We start from the raw sequence: 14,512 nt of genomic DNA on the forward strand, positions 1-14,512 counted from the left end.
AACTCTGCAATAGTATATAAGGACATTAATACTTTTTCAAAAAAAAGTATTCTAATATGACTAACTCATGTCTCTCTAACATCTAAAGTAAAATAATTATAAGTTAGAAAGAGGAGGAAAAGAAGGGGGAGGATGTGGAGGAATAAAGGAGAAGAGGAAAGAAGATAAATGAAAAAAGAAGGAAAAAGAGGACTAGGAGTAGGAGGATTGTTGTTCCCATTGTGACAATCAAATGCTCTTCTCGTTTAATTCCACATTCTCAAGGACCCTTATCCTCCTCTTCACTTTGGTATGTTCAGTGTTTTTGTCAGCACTGTGCTGCAGATGTCTATGCTTACATGGAAAAATGAACAAGAAAAAATCTGTTTTCTTTGTATTTTTCCTTGCTGACATCCATGCATAAGCAAAAATGTGTATAAGCAAATGAGCCAAATGATTATGGGTAATTAGCTTGTGGAATATATGAAAGCAAATTGTTTGCTATATATAAGCAGGGTTTTTTTTTTTTACAAGATTATATTATCATTAAAGCATATCTGGAGTTAGCCAATTAGGACACTCACTGAAATTTAGCCAATTAGAAGTCAACTCTGTAAGCATGTCTGCAAGAAGTTTTCTAGAATGTTCCAATGGTTCTCTGGTTTTGAAAATGATGTAATTTTATTGGGATGTTAGTCTACTGATATTAAAAGAATGTAGTAATTTAATCTCTTGTAAATGATCATCTTTAGATTATGCTCTCATCACAGTATTTGATATCATCTTGAGCTGTCCAATGATGTAATTGATCTTAGTGTTATTGTGTGTCAATTTCAAGATACATAATTTGCTTCAGTGTCATTTATCACACTTTTTAATCACCATGGATGATGACTACAGCTTTAATGTAGTTCTGTTTTTGATTAGTGTAATGTCATTTCTGAGTTTCATTATCTACAAAGGAATAGAAGAATTGTGTCTCTATGCCTGTCAAGTCTCACACTTAACATGAAAACTAAATTCACTTCAAAGGCTCTATTAAAACAAATTTCATTACAGCACCCTTGCTTAAATAAAATGAACTATTATTTTGAAAAATTACTTATAATAAATATCCTTAAGTGGGTAATTTAGAAAGCTAATACATCTGGGTCAGTGTTTCACTAGTTTGTGAGTATACTCATCCTTATCTATAATCTCTACAGTATAGAAGCATCTTTACTGGGACTTGGGACTTGGCTGTGTATTTGGTTCCTAGATCCTCACAGAGCTATCATAAAAGAGTAGCATGTGAACAATCAGATCTAGATTTCCTTCCCAGTTCCACTGTTTACTACAGTTTTTTCTTAAAGATTTATTTTCCGATTCTCAATTCCTTGTCTCTATAATATAGATAATAAACACTTAGAGTTAGTTTTTCAGAGTTACTATGATGTGATAATACATAAGAAAGCACCTAACATATTGTCTGGACTAATAAAGATTCATTATGCTATTATCTTCCTTCCTCTGCAACTGTACCAGATATTTCTTTGTCATTACTTATGGTTCATTAATTTTTGTATCTTTATTTTTTATTGAAGCCATTTAAATAGTCACAAAACATATTAATTAGGAGGGACTAGGCATAGACTGTTTGGCTAGAAAATAAGTAGTCTTTTATATTTTAATATTCTCAGGTCATCTCAAATGGAAGATCACATTACTGGGAGATCAGAGTGTATACATTGCTATTAATAGTTACCTACTTAATATCCTTTCTCTCTCTTCACTGGCAAATTTTATTCACTTAGATGGGCACCAATACACTCAACTAAAGTATGTGATTTTTCCTTTCTTATTGTCTCTGATGTTTGAAATATTCTTGTCACCTTTTATGTATTCAATCTACTCCAAATTATGACCATTCTACTTTGATCATCATCCCTGTAGAGCTTCTACCTCCTTTTCCAGAGCAGCTTTTAATCTTTCAGACCCATTTTTTATCTCCTGACATATGCTTCTCAAATGTTCAAGGACATTTCTCGACAAGTGTTGATCATTGTAAAATATTTATTTTTATATTTTACATGGCTATGAATGATTTCATGGAACTAGACTTTGAAATGAATGTGTTTTCTGATCATTAAATTTGGTAACACTTAGCAAGACTATGAATGGGATAGCTCTTTTTCTACAGTCATCTTGGCTTAACATCTAATGTTTTTGCATATGCATGATTATAGTCTCCTTGTGAACTTACATTACTAAGTACTTTTAAAATACAAATGCTCCTCTAATAATCATATTGATAATATTCCTTTTTTTCAAATTGTATAAAGACATTCTGCTACATCTGAAGTTATTAAAAATGAACTCTGAATATTTTTAATACCTCCAGAACACTGTCTTTCTTATTTAAATTTGAAACCCCCCCAAAATAAAATAAACTTAGGGCCCTTATATACTGAATGCTTATTGAGTGCTTGCCACTTTATTTAATTCATGTAACCCTCATAAAATTGCAGAAGAAATTGATGTTGTCCTTGTTTAAAAGTAGAAGATATGGAAGCTTGCATAGAGACATTTTGTAAATAGCGGAAATTGAATGCAAATACTTGTGCTTGTAACTTTAAAGGAGCTGATTATGATTATTCTGTTTGATTACTATTTATATTCATATATGACCAGAAAAAAAGCCACACACCTCCAGGAATTCTTAAAGGTCCCACAAAATAGAGTAAACACAAGTACTCACCAAAGTGATTTAAGGCTACTAGAAATTTTCTGTGGGCAGCCTCATCAGAGTTCTCTGCAGGTAACATAGACAGAGGTGGTGTTTCATTTTTCATTCTACGTTTACTACAGAAAGAGGTATTTACATTATTCCTTTGTTAGAGCTGAAGATCAGGTAGGGAAGAAGTGCATTACTTTTCTAGCAACTGGCAATTTATTTTATGTAGGATATAATGAGACTACATTTCCAAAATGATTACCAAGTATATTCCCAATCAATGGAATTGAAAGGTACATCATCAATAAGCTTTCAGAGTCCATCTTTTGTATACTACAAAGATTCTTGTTATATTTCATATTTAATTTCCATGTTTAACTGCTTCTTCCAGTAATCACTGATGAAATGTCGGTTTGGTGAAAGTTTCTAACTTTTGCTGGTTTCATTAAAGTTATGCTTTAACTTACTTTGATAATTATATATCATGTTTATATGACACTATTGTTATAGCATAACTGTACTGTACTTGATATTCTATCTAATATACTCTATGATGTGTTAGAATACATTCATAGGCCCCTGCCTAACAACAGGTATGTGCTGCTAAACACAGTGCTCTGTCCAAATGTAAAACTAATTCATGACTAAGGAACATTGTAAAAATAACAGGCATGAAAAATGGGATTCTCTAATTTATTTAACAAGTGTAATAATCATACTATAAAAATGTGAGAGACTATTTTGTTAAAATGAAAACATTTTCTAGTGAGGCCATATTTGGATAAATACACTGCACAGATTAATGTTTCTGTTTCTCACTTTCTTCATTTGTCTTAATAAAGGATTTAAGAAAGAAGTTTTCAAAGGCAACTTCTTACTTAATATTTTATCAAGGATGGTATTTTTGCAAAAATAGGTTCACTCATATCTTTATTACACTGGAATAACAACACTGGTAAATAAACATAATATTAAATGGCCAATAAATTGTTTAAAACAGCATTTGCTATGCTCTTTCTTATAGGAGTTGTCTTTTCTAACTACCTTTGGCCCAATTATTTTACGTTTTAGTTAGAAATAAATTTCTGATTTTATTTCTAAAAAATGTGCTTTCTACAGACATGAATCTACAAAAAACATGAAAAATATGATTTGTTAAAATAAATGTGACATTAAAATAAAAGTGTACGATTATATAACTTATAGCTATATATCGTATAATGTGTGGTTATCTCAGAAAAGTGAATACTTTGTTCTTTAGTTAATAAGAAAAAGAATTTAGCTGTTCTACCAGAAAGTTCCTACAACAGAAAAGATCTGTTTTGAATGTAATAAATGAGCCTGTAGCTAAGAAATGCATGTTGACTGAGCTTAGTGGATTCACACTGAGTCTAACAACGCCTTTTATTGATAATCTTCCACCATCTGCTCTGAAGATATATTCATACAAAGAAAAAAAAGCAGGTGAGAAGAAAGAATGCAAATAAGTGGCAATACTTAAAATTTGAATCATGCTGTGATTTTGCAAAGTGGATTGATGCTACTGTTGCTTTTAAAAACATTACAATATTTGATGTAACAAAGTTGATGGTTAACTTCCACTTTCGGTCCATTTGCTTACATGAGCAGGAAAGTGCTCCCAGAAATGTCCGATTCATAAATTTAAATGATTGGTAGAAACAGTACTAATGTAATTTACATTTTGTATAGGGATAGCACTTTCATTCTGGCAAAAATAAAAGAATAATGTATATATTGATGGTCCTCTCAATAGAATTGAAAAGGCCTTTGACTAGGTATAAATAGAAACAAACAAACAAACAAACAAAATATATATATATTTAAAAAAGCTTACAAAGTTAAAAAAAAAACACATAACTTCCACATTAATAGTCCCTTGAAAGGTAGGGAATCACTGAAAGGTAAACATATGGTAGGTCAAAGTAATACTAAATCTGGGGATGTAAAAAGAAAGACTTTCCAGTGAAATCAAAGGAAAGACCACTTATGTGTAAGAAAATAGAGGAAAGGACGATTTGCTGTTTTCAGTTCCAATTTGAAAATTTCGTTCTCTTGTCGAATTGCTCTGGCTAGGACTTCCAGTACTATGGGGAATAAATGTGGTGAAAGTGGGCATCCTTGTCTTGTTCCAAATCTTAGAGGAAAGGGTCCAGTCCTTCCTTCCCACCTACTTTCCTGCTCACTTAATCCCCACTGAGTGTGTGTCTGGAGAGTCAAGCAAAACTCTTTTTAAATTTTATTTTTTTATTTTTTAAAGACAGGACAGACATTTGAAACATTTTCTCCAAGTTTCCATAAAAAGCACTTTATGAAACAATCTAGGCTTACCAGCCTTGACATTCCCCAGCTCTCTGGACTTAATCACAAAGGGAGATGAGGCCAAGCCTTGGGAGGTAGAGTAGAAGAAAGTATAGGACTCCTTTGATGCCATCTACACACATTAAATGGACCAGCCACTTCTCTACATTGGGCCTTTATCTTTTAACTATTAAAGCATAAGGTTATTCATGTATAAGGCTGGCTGCAAAATCCTTCACAAATGAAAGTATACCCTGTAAGTGCACTTAATAGGCCCCCCTTTAATTTCTATTGTTCATAGTGGCATAAACAAGGGTTTTCACCATTCAATAAGAAGTTAACTGTGGGTTTGTCATATATGACCTGTATTGAGATATGTGTCTTATATACCCAGTTGGTTAAGACTTTTTTTTATTATGAAGAGATGTTGAATGTTATTGAATGCCTTTGGGGCATCTGTGGAAATGATCATACGATTTTTATCCTTGATTCTGTTAATGTGATGTTTCACATTATCTCACAATGTATGTATGTAAAACCTATCTTGCATCCCTGGGATGAATCCCAGTTGGTCATGGTGAATGATCTTTTTAATATGTTGTTGAATTCACTTTTATAGTATTTTGTTGAGAATTTTTGCATCTATCTTCGTCAGGGATATTGGCCTGCAGTTTTCTTTTTTTGTTGTGCCTTTGTCTGGTTCTGGTAGCAGGGCACCTTGTAGAATGAGTTTGGAAGTATTCCTCTTCAATTGTATTGGAACAGTTTGAGTGTACGTGGTATTAGTTCTTCTTTAAATGTTTGGTAGAATTTAGCAATACAGCCACTGGGTCCTAGGCTTTTCTTTGATGGGAGAACTTTTATTACTACTTGTATCTCATTGTTCATTATAGTCTGTTCAAGTTTTCTATTTTGTCATGGTTTAATATTTGAAGGTTGTATATGTTCACAAATGTAACCATTTATTCTAGGCTTTCCATTTTTTTGGTGTACAGTTGTTCATAATAGTCTCTAATGACTTTTTGTGTTTTTCTGGTACCAGGTGTAATGTCTTATTTTTAACTCTGATTTTATTTATTTGGGTCTTCTTCCTTTTTGTCTTAGTCTAGCTAAAGGTTTGTAAATTTTCCTTATCCTTAAAAAACCAACTTTTTATTCATTGATCTTTTGTAATTTTTAAGTTTTCTGTTTTACTTATTTCTGTTCTTATCTTTCTCATTTCTTTCCTTCTTCTAATTTTGAATTTGGCATGTTATTGCTTTTTTTTTAGTTTTTTTTGATGAGCATTGTTAGACTGTTTATTTGAAGTCTTTTTTTATACTGTAAGCATTTACTGCTATAAACTTTCTTCATAGTACTGCTTTTGTTGTATCCCATAGATTTGGGAATGTTGTGTTTTCATTTTTTCCAAGACTCTTTAAAATTTTATTCCTAATTTTTTAAATTAATTCATTGGTTGTACAGGAGCATGTTGTTTAATTTTCATATATTTAGTGGTTCCAAAGTTTCTCTTGTTTGTGCCCTTGTTTGCAAACGTGACCTTCTACTTACAAAATCTAAAGACACCACCAAATAATTGTTAGAACCAATAAATAAAATTAGTGAAGGTGCAGTATACTAACTCAGTGTAAATAGCTCATTAGCATTTCTATGTGCCAGCAGCAAACAATTTGAAAAAGAAATTAGGAAAGCAATCCCATTTACAATGAGTATGAAAAATACATTACCTAGGAATAAATTAAACCAAAGTAATGGAAGATCTCTATAATAAAACCAGTAATATACTGATCACAGAATTTTAAAAAGAACACACAAAATAATGGAAAGATATCCCATGTTCATGGATTGGATGAAGTAATATTGTTATAAATTTCATATTACCTTAAAAAAATCTACAGATCCAGTGCAATCCCTGTGGATGTTACTGTTTACAAAACTGTAAACATGGCTATATTTCTCCATTATCTGCAATGCTGCGATTTTGGTTACTCTGCCAATGAGAACAGATGGAGGTGGAATGAGGATACTCCTTATTTAGAGCACCACAGACACCACTGTCGATGACGTTCAGTAGTTTCTCTTGGGCAGTGTTCAGCTATTTTTGTGGCTTTAACTGATTGGCAGAATTCTGAAGTTGCTTTTTTCCCCTCACATGTCCACTCTTTTATAGAAATAATAAATACACTGGGTTGGCCAGGTTTTCACTTACATGAGATTGTGACCGTAACTTAGGGCCTTAGCACCACTCTCAGTTACCATCATTTTGGGTTTCCAGTCTCAGAATGTCATTCATAGTTTACGGTGTCCTCATGGTCACACATTTCTTTCAGCTGCTGTCATTCCAGTTGAAGAGAGACCATTTGACTTTCTAGAGATGGCTGCACGCAAACATTTAAAACCTTTGAGAGAATACAGCGCACCAGGGAAATGACCAAGAGTTTAGAGTATGCTCCTTATCCAGGATTCCCATAAACCGAACCACCGAAAAACAAATAGGTTAAAGAATGAGCTAGCTGAAGTGTCTACTCACTTGACTAAGTAGTATTTTCATTAATCCCCTACAACTGAAATATTGTAATCTACATTTGATGTATTTCTCTATAAGCCACAAGTATCAATAACTGCACAGGTACTTTTCTGTTTAGCCAATTCTATTATTTAGCATAACTTTTACAAGAGAATTTAAAGTCTGTTGTGTAATGATAGCCTTTAAAGTAGAATTTGCTGTAGAACCTATTATAAGTGAGACATTTCTGAATATTGCCTCTTTTATTCTAAACCATGGAAAAAGAGCCCAACAAATGATGTCCTTCTAGAAGACTGAAGGCCTCCTGGCAATGTTCTCTTTAATCCAGGATGTGGGTTAAGAGTTTTGACTGATTATGAGGCAACGTATGTACTACTAAAGTTTCTCACCTACATTGGGCCTTTATCTTTTATCTATTAAAGCATAAGGTTATTCATTTATAAGGCTGGCTGCAAAATCCTTCACAAATGAAAGTATACCCTATAAGTGCACTTAATAGGCCCCCTTTTAATTTCTATTGTTCATAGTGGCATAAACAAGGAAAAAATATTCAAAGATAAGAGTCTCGTGAGAGTAGAAGCCTTGATCTGTGATCTTGGGAAAAGCTGTTCACATCAAGGATGTCATCTTTTTCTGGGGAGAAGCTTTCCTGGTTAGTTTTACCTTAAGGGTTCCAATGGGTGTACAGTTCCAGGAGTGTGGAGGCACCCTTCTCAGCTGTGAGATTATAAACCCAAGGTTCAAAGCTAACAAATTTTGCTGTAGTGTGAATGGCAGAGATAGTCTTTCTCTGATGTTCTCAGAAGATCCAATCTTCAGGTTCTAGGTTGTGAAGAGATTATCCTCAGTAAGCCATAAAAAAGCTTTCTTTACCTGGTGAAAATACACTGTAGCATAATAATCTACTTTTATAATACCAGCCCTCTTGCATGGAAAAGCTGTTATACAACCAAAAAACATGCACTGCAAATGTCAATTGAATAAAATCTCTTTATAAATATTTAAATGGCTCATCAGGTAGCCAAATGTACCTGAAGCTTTGATTGTCTTCCCAGGAATATGGAACCAAACATTGGTTTTAGGGTGGAGCCCTTGGAAAAACAGGGCCAGGAAAGTGGTTTCTGGTGCCTCCTGTTTTTCCCAGGGAGTCCAGGCTATTAGAGCTTGAATATCCACTTTTAATTAAGCTGGTTTTTAACCATAGTACTCTTTAATGAAGTCCTTTTAAAATTTCTTATTACCCGATTTTAGCCAGGCCAAAAAGCCAATATTTCTGGCTTTTGAATTTTACCAAAGGTAACCTCCCAGGTGCCCAGAGAAAGGAAAATTTAAGTTAGTGAATGGAGGAGAGACTAGACAAGGTTATGCAGATATTAAACCAAGAAGGGCTTACTTCCTAGGTGGGGAATTGAACCATCAGTGTGAAAGGCCAAAGTCTTAGCTACTGAGCTATAGCACAGGGCAGTCTCTATTGTCCTTCCCAGAAGGAGTCTAGAGTAGTTAAATTTGAACTTGCAAAGGCTTTTAACTACTCAAGATAATTTTTAGAGCTAACTATGACATAAACCCTAACATTTCTGTTCCCTGGAAGGTGAAGACTAATAGAAAATACTGCCACATGGTTACAAGGTCAAGCTCCCAAGGACATAAAACAAGAGGGAGGAAGGCGAAATGATCAGGGAAGCCAGAGAAAGACCCACCCATTGCAGCGACACTGAAAAGTTCAGGTAGCTGCTTCTCAGTAGCAAAGGGGTCTTTCCCAGCAGTCCCGTCATCTCTCAAGTTTCCCCTTTTAGGGAGGAAAAGGCTCCCCATAGTCAGCGATCCTGTACATCCCTAATCCTGTCACCCACAGCCATCAGCACAGAGTGCAAGGCAGATTATTCCAAAGAGAATAGCAGATGACATGCTGTAGTGCCAAACCCATTCTTGGCCAAGAGGGACTTTTACCAAGAGCCCTCATTTTTAAAATGTACTTCAATGGATTGTTGTTCACTTGGAACATTCCACTGTAAGTTATCATTAGTAAGTTTTTGCCATTTCTGTAAGACTTCACTGCCTTCCAGGCCTAATGTATAAACCAGAAGGAACTCAGTTTTCTAGAAACTCAGGATCCCATTTTTACCTAAAATACTGGCTTCGATCTCAGGTTCTCTTGATTAACCTGGCCAATGATTTTTCATACCTCAGCAAGCAAGAAAAATGAAACAAAGGGGTAAAACACAAAAATCCCTGGGAATTTTCAAAAGATAAATTTTATAACCCCTGCAATATTAGTGCTTACTACCAGTTTCTCTCCCAGTCAGATGTAAGAGGTCTCTAACTGGATCCAAGCCAGTTCATTCCTGTATCGAATCCATTCCTGGACCCAGTCCAGTTTCTGTTGCGACTCCAAACCCAGTTTGGATCAGAAATTTGCTCGAAGAAACTCGGAGAACTCAAAACACAAATCCGTGGAGCTCAGAAATCTGAGAGGGAGCTTATCCATGATCTCCAGCTGCTCTGAGAGATTAATGGACCCAAGTGGGCCCTGTAGGTACCTTGCGTGTTCACTCAGTGCTCCTAGGGGTCGCTAGAAGCTCCACTTCTGGTACCATCTGATAAAAGAAAAACTTCAGAATTAATTTAAAGGAGTTTAATTGAGCAATGAATGATTCGCGAATTGGGCAGCCCCCAGAATCACAGCAGATTCACAGAGACTCCAGGGGTGCCTCGTGGTCAGAACAAATTTATAGACAAAAAAGGTAAAATGACATACAGGAATAGGAAGTGAGGTACAGAAATAGCGAGACTGATTACAGCTTGGCTTTTGCCTTATTTGAACGCAGTTTTAACATTCTGCAGTCTGTGAGTGGTTGAAGTATGGCCACTGGGATTGGTCAACACTCAGCCACTGTTACAGGTGCATACTATTAAGATAGGTTTTCGCATTTGTCTGGCTATTAAGCTAGGTTACAGTTTAACCACAAGGACTCAAATATAGAAATACGGAATCTTTTTAGGCCATATTTAGTTTGTTTTAACAGATGGAAGAATCTGATACCAAAGTTGTTATAATATATTATCTAAAATGTCCAGTTTTCTGACAGAGCAGGAACATCACCATCTCAGATAGGCACTGCCATTTTAAGTTCCCCTTGATTAAAAACTGCCTAAATCCAGCCCAAAAAACATCACCCTAATGGCTAATGTCAGCATAATCATAAACCTCAAAAGACACCTCTGACCAGAAACATTTCAACCCTGAGATAAACCCCCCTCCAACCAGAGACATGCCAGCCCCTAGGTAACTTCCCCTCCAACCAGAGACATTCCAACCCTGCAATAAAACTCTCCTCCACACAAAAACATTTTGAGCCTGTGAAAAGCTCTCTTCCTAAACCCTTAAATACCCTTAATCTGTAAGAGAGAATGCTCCTGACCAAAATCAGCCAGAAGCCCCTCTTGGGTTTATTCTCCAAAATAAACCTGTCTTTGAATTGTTGATCTGCTTTTCGTGTTTCTTTTTTCTATCTTCAACTTCACATTTTCAATAACAACATAAACAAAATACAAGACATACCAAAAAATAAAGGAAAATATACCACATATACAGAAAAGAAAGTACAGCCAACGGAAAACATACCTTAGAGGGTACAGATATTGGTCTTACTAGACAAAAGACTTTAAATCAGCTGTACTAATTATGTTCAAAGAACTAAAAGAAATTATGTATTATGAATAAAAATAATACATGATAACAGTGTCTCAACAAACAGAGAATAATAGTAAAGAAACAGAAGTTATAAAAAGGAACCAAATAAAAATTATAAAGTTGGCAAGTATATTAACAAAAAAAATTACTGGAAGGGCTCAAAACAGATTTGAACTGGCAAAAGGAAGAATTGAAGAATTGTGAACTTAGAGGTAAACCAATAGTGGTTATCCAGTCTAAGAAACAAACCAAAAAAAGGAAGTAAAGAAAAATAAACAGAGTCTCAAAGACATGTGGAATGGTCTCCAATGTCACTTATTGCCCATTGTATACCCATATATGTCCATTGTTTAGCTTCCACATATAAGTGAGAAAATGTGGTATTTGATTTTCTGTTTCTGAGTTATTTCACTAGGAGTGATGGTCCCCAACTCAATCCATGTTGCTGCAAAAGACATGATTTCATACTTTTTGTGGCTGCATAGTATTCCATAGTGTGTGCATGTGTGTGTGTTTCACATTTTTTTAATCCAATCACCTGTTTAGGGACATATCATGTGACTGCTATTTGGAATAGTGCTGTGAGAAACATACAAGTGTAGGTGTCTTTTTTATATAATGTTTTCTTTCCCTTCAGATAGATATACAGTAATGGGATTACTTGATCTAGTGATAGTTCTATTTTTAGTTCTTTGAGAAATCTCCATACTGTCTCCATAGAAGTTGTACTAATTTACATTTCTACCAACAGTGTATAAGCATTGCCTTTTCTCTGCATCCTTGCCAACATTTGTTATTTTTTGACTTTTTAATAATAGTTATTCTGACAGGTTGATGCCTTTTATTTCTTTTTCTTGCCTGATTGTTGTGGCCAGGACTTCCAATTCTATGTTGAATAGGAGTGGTGAAAATGGCATCCTTGCCTTGTTCCACTTCTTAGGGGGAATGTTTTCAGCTCTTCCCCCATTGACTACGATGTTGTCAGTAGGTTTGTCATATATGATTTTTATTATTTTGAAATATGTCTCTTCTCATGCCTTGTTTGTTGATAATTTTTATCATGAGAGATGCTGTATTTTATCTAATGCTTTTTTAAATCTATCGAGGTGACCATATGATTTTCATTTTTATTCTGTTCATGTGGTGAATTACATTTATTGTTTTGTATATGTTGAACCATCCTTGCATACCTGGAATAAACCCATTTGATCATGGTGTATTATTTGTTTGATATCCTGTTGAATTTAGTTTGCTTGTATTTTGTTGAGGATATTTGTATCTATGTTCATCAGGATATTTGCCTGTAGTTTCTTTTCAATGTGTTAAAAGAAAGACTATCAATCAAAAATTTTGTATTCAGCCATCCTCTCTTTTAAAAATAAGAGAGGAATTATGATATCTCTGGGTTTAAAACAACTACTGAAAGAATTAATCACCAGCAGATCTGCCCTACAAAAATAGTAAAGAGAATCTTTCAGGCTGACCTGAAACAGCAGTAGATGGTAACAGAAATACATATGAAGAAACAAAAAGGGCAGGTAAAAGTAACAATAAAGAGATCATAAAAGACAGTGTAAACTTGTAAAACATGATGCTTTCATCTTCCTGTCTATTCAAAAAGACAATTTCATAAAATAATAATTGTAACATTATTGTGTAGAAGGGGTTATAATATATAAAAATATAATTTTTATGGTCCTAATAGTAAAAGTGGGGAGCAGTACCTAAGGTATATTGGAGTGATTATTTGGTATACTATTGATATTAAGTTGGTATTAATCCAAATTGGATTGCACTGAGATGTTAATTATAACTCCTAGCACAGACACTATTTAACTAACTCAAAAAATACAGTAAAATATTAAAAGAGAAACACTGGAAGTATATATTTGACACAAAAGTAGGCAAGAATCTAAGAACAGAAATAATAATACACATAGAAAACAAGTAGCAAAATGGCAGATTCAAATCCTACGTTATGAATTATAACATTAAATGTAAAAATGAGTTAAATACCCCAAAGAGCAGAGATTGACTGAACTGAAAAAAAAAGATTAAAAAAAGGTCCAAGATTTACAAGAGAGATACACTTTAGATTCAAAGACACAAATAGATCAACTGTAAAATCATAGTAGACATGCCCATTTAAGATATAATCAAGAGAACTGGAATGGCTATACTAAGATCAGACTGAATTAATTATAAGACAAATATTGTTACTGGAGACAAGAGGGGCATTGTATTATAAAAATAGTATCAATTCATCAGGAAGATATGATCATTATAAGTATTTATGCATCTGACAACAGAGTCTCAAAATACCTGAAGCAAAAACTGGAAGAATTGAAAGAAAACATAGACAATGAAAAAATAGCTGGAGAACATAACCCCATTTTTAATAATGTATAGAACCTCTAGGCAGAAGAGAAACAAGAAAGTAGAAGACATGTACAATTCTATAAACCAATTAGTCTACACATTTATAGAACATTCTACCCAATAACAGAAAAAATGTGCACTCTTCTTAATGTACATGAAACTTCTAGATAGACCGTAAGTTAGGCCACGTGACAATCGTAAATAAGTTTAAAATGATTGGTAGCATGTAAAGTATGGACTCAAAACACAATGTAATTAAATTAAATATGAAAAAGAAAAGAGAGTTTTAAAAATTGAATATTTGACAATAAAAAACACACTACTAAAAAAACCCGTGGGCCAAAGACAAAAAGCTTCAGTAGGAGTTATAAAATACTTTGAAATGAGGGAAAAGAAAAACACAATATGTCAAAACTTGTCGGATACATTTGTAGCAGTTTGTAAAGAGAAATTCATAGTTATAAATTTCTATATTAAAAAAGATGAAAGATCTCAAATAAATAATCTTCCAACTTAAAAGAAAAAGAAGAGCAAGCTAAGTTAAAAGCAAGCAAAAGGAAAAACAGAATAAATATTAAAGCTGAAAAGTAAGAAACAGGAAATATAAAAACAATAGTGAAAAGTCAATGAAACCAAAAGTTGGTTTGATGAAAAGATCAACAAGATGGGCAAATATTTAGCTAAAATGACCAAGATAAAAATAAAACACAATTTAATGAAATCATTAATGAAAGAAAGTCATCATTTCTGACCTTATAGAAATAAAAAGATAAGAAAATACTATTTACAATTGTATACTAAAAATTAGATAACTTAGAGGAAGAAATGGAAAGTGACTACTAAATGGTATGCTGTTTATATTTTTATTGATACATAATACATATGCATATTTTCAGGATAC

At 33.7% G+C, this 14,512-nt stretch overlaps 1 protein-coding gene across 1 annotated transcript in view; it reads left to right on the forward strand.

Annotated features, from left to right (window-relative positions):
• The window catches only part of CNTN5 (contactin 5), a 1,335,093-nt gene that overhangs the window by 273,465 nt on the left and 1,047,116 nt on the right, over positions 1–14,512 (forward strand). The gene's annotated exons all lie outside the window — the stretch shown is intronic.

This window comes from Pan troglodytes, chromosome 9 (assembly GCF_028858775.2).
Source record: "Pan troglodytes isolate AG18354 chromosome 9, NHGRI_mPanTro3-v2.0_pri, whole genome shotgun sequence".
NCBI classification, from domain to species: Eukaryota; Metazoa; Chordata; class Mammalia; order Primates; family Hominidae; genus Pan; species Pan troglodytes.